The sequence below is a fragment of the Capsicum annuum genome, chromosome 9 (genome assembly GCF_002878395.1).
Source record: "Capsicum annuum cultivar UCD-10X-F1 chromosome 9, UCD10Xv1.1, whole genome shotgun sequence".
Classification (NCBI taxonomy): domain Eukaryota; kingdom Viridiplantae; phylum Streptophyta; class Magnoliopsida; order Solanales; family Solanaceae; genus Capsicum; species Capsicum annuum.
The window spans coordinates 57,452,075-57,455,723 of record NC_061119.1 but is presented as its reverse complement, the minus strand read 5'-3'; positions in this window follow the sequence as shown (position 1 = coordinate 57,455,723).

The window sequence follows — 3,649 nt, the reverse complement described above, 5'->3', positions numbered from 1 at the left end:
ACGGCTGTATACCCATACTTTGTAGGGAGCGAGTATTCTACTTCTCCTACTTAGTGATCGAATTCGGGGACAGTTGATGTTGTATTGAAGTGGTGAGTTTCCATAGTTTGGAGGGTATCTATTTCATGTCATGGGTTACTTTACATATTTCTTGTCTTGCATAGACTTCGGTTTTTGGCTATGGTTGAGGGCATATCTTGATTAGGTACTCTTTGGTTGGTCTATAGGTTTTGTATAGGCAACTATGGACTTGGGTATGGTATGGAGTGGTTATGTTTCATATATATATATATACATATATATATATATATATATATATATATATGCATCAAATTATTATAATTGGTTTTGGTTTATGGGTTTTGGCATTGGTTTGTTTAGTCATTGGGTGGTTGGACTTGGTTGGGCTGGTCTCGGATAAAGACTTATCCCAGAGTCACCACATAATTAGATATGCTAGCTTGGGATTACCCATTACGACAAGGCCCTAGTTTGGGCCGTGTTAGCGGTATGATTATACCAACTGTGAATGCCTTAATAAATGGTTCTTGGTTAAATGGATAGTTTTATGTGCAAGTATTTTAATTGGGCATAAAGGGGGTCGTGTAGCTCACCGTGGAAGGTGGAGGTCCCAGGGGGACCGATATTGGAAACCATGTTTGCCGATGTGGGGGTTCACATGAATGTTTCCATAGTTCATATTTGATATATATTACCGTAGATTGACATAGGTTCATGGATTCCCTCGCCTTTCCTTGAACTTTTTTGATTCGTGCGGCTAACACACATTGGGGCCCTTTAGGTGGGGAAAGCCAGACCAATTAGCAAATAGTTGCTTTTAGGATGACTAGAGCTACATAGTCCAGGTTAATGATCTTAAACCTCATGCTAAACCTTGTTCCCTATCCCAGCATATTATATATATGCATGTATGCATGTAAACATGAACATTAAGTTTGGACTTGATTTTTAAATGGAATTATTTTATCCCTATTCTGAGTTATATGCTACCACTCACCCCGCTAATTATCCTAGGATGCTACATTATTTCATAATGTAGGGTCCAAAGACACTTCTTTTACTCCTGTACAGCATTAGGTGATCCGGTTCATCGGTTGGTTTGTGGTGAAGTGATGAGCTTCCATCTTTTGGAAAGCTTGGTCATTTCATTGGTTTCTTTCCATATTTTAGAATTAAAGAGTTCATATTAACATTATTATTGTCATTATCACTTTTTTGTGGGAATGTCCCTACCTAGATTGATATTCAAATTAGTTTAGAGGCTTTTGTGGACTTGTGTGGGTTATATGATGTTGTTGACTCTTAGAGCTTATTCTAGAGTTACATTAATGGTTTTACCTTTATTCTCTAGTTGTCTTCCGATTATTATTATTTAGATTATGTTTGGTTTGAGCAGGCTATGGGCATAGTCTCCAGTCCATGATGGGCTTGAGATACCCACACGGCTAGGCCTGGGATCGAGTCGTGACATATCACCAATACCATCATCAATCATCGGGCTTGACCTAAAACTCATATCATCAATGCTAGAGATATATATATGTGTGTGTGTGTGTGTGTGTGTATATATATATATAAATGCACGGCAAGTTCCATAACTAAATGAGTGTAAATCCATAAATTTATTGCCCGGGGTGAACTTCAGGACTAAATCATCATAGGAGTGTAGAAAAGGGCGAAATCTCTCACAAACTAGAGTAAAGAGTAGTATAAAACCGTGGACCAAAATCTACTTCATCCAAATTTCTAAAATATTATCTTCAATCTCAATGCTCATAAGTCATCTATTGATATGGTACGATTCCCGTTATGAAGTCTATTTTTAAAGTGAAAAATGGGCTTTAATCCTTTTTTAGAAAAAATAGTAGTCAAATCGTATTCTAGTTGGAATCATACCATTTAGTGATCATCAATACCATATTTAGTGATCATGAATGTACCTAATCTATGCATGTCATCTTCAGTATTCAAACCATGAAGTCTTAAGCATCAATATGTCAGTAAACTACGGCCATTTTCTTTACGAGGATGGAATACTTCCTAGAATCAAACCATTCAATATCATGAACACGGCCTTGGGCCTAATAATATGTACGGAATAACTAGAACATCATAATCATGGTATGAGGCCCAAATGTATATCCGTCATAATCATACATTATATTCTTAGCCACACACAAAAACTATATCAAGACTCACATCTATAAGCTATAACATTTAAGCATATCCAAAATCTATATCAATATCCATATCTCTAAGCCACCTCATATTTATAAGGCATCTCATATTCATAAGGCATCTCATATCTATAGGCCACATCATATCTAAGAGGCATATCATATATATGGGAAAAATCATATCTATAAGGCATATTATTTAGCATGACAACAGGCCATATTGTTAATCAAATTCGAAATCAATATAATTTCTATGAGCCATTAATTATAATCCAGGAAAACCATCACCATTCACTAAGTCAAAAAGTAACCTTATACTAAAGACTTAATAGTCTCAACTATGTCTAACATAAGTAAATAAGTCCACAAGTCTAACACAAGTCCTGTCCTAAGGTGGGATGGAGGAACACACTTCTAATCCTCAAAATCCATACTTAGGCAGTTTCGACCCCGGACTAGGCTAAGGTATCTAAATTGACTTCTAGATGGTACATAATCCATAATTAGCCCTAATATTGGAATTTCTTCTAGGTGAGTAATTAAGTCAACTCCACCTAAATTATAGTTTCAACATAGGTAAATAGTTCAAATAAGGTTAATAATACTAATCACACTCCCAACACCTAAACGACATATCAAATCTAGAATAATACCATAATACCACGAATCTCATAGCTAGTTAAGAAGAAGGCAATGGGTTCATAGGAGTATAGTAAGTATTTCACCTTACGGGTCAAATCACTCACATAATCTCCAAACTTTAATAATCAAGACTAAGTCACAGTGTTCATATTTTTATTTATATACAATATATAAAATTCATCATCTTGAGAAGTAGAGTAGACAGAAGCCTACATCGATGCCAAACTGCAAATCCTTGAATCATCCACGAAACGTCCATCTTCACTCCATGATCTTTAAATGCCGCTATGATATCAAAATCATAATTTATGCATCATTAGGAGTAAAACAAGACCCATACTTCCATATAACGAGTCGAGTCAAATTTCTAGTCAAGAACGGGTCTGCGGGGTCCATAAATGGAATCTAAAATTGAACCTATCATGAGGCCCTCAAAGGATAAGGAATGCATGCTCAAAATTTGAGCACAAACGGGACACAAATTGGGTCTCAAATCAACCCTCAAAGTTTAGGAATTCAAAGCCCCAATTTCTAAGAATTTACCATGAATTTGGGTGAAATCAAAGGGAAAATCAATGGAAAATAACCAAAAAGGATTTTGCTAGCTTAATGAGCTTATTTGAACGATTTCTTACTCTCTTACCTTCTTTGAGCTCTCAAAATGGTGTAACAATGGTGGAAATAGTATTGGAAAATTGGGCTAAATAAAGGGATTAAATATCAATCGAGATCTGCGATCGCGACTCTGAAATTGCGATTGCAATCTACAAGGCATAAAATGGATGTCGCGATTGCACCAACAACCTGAT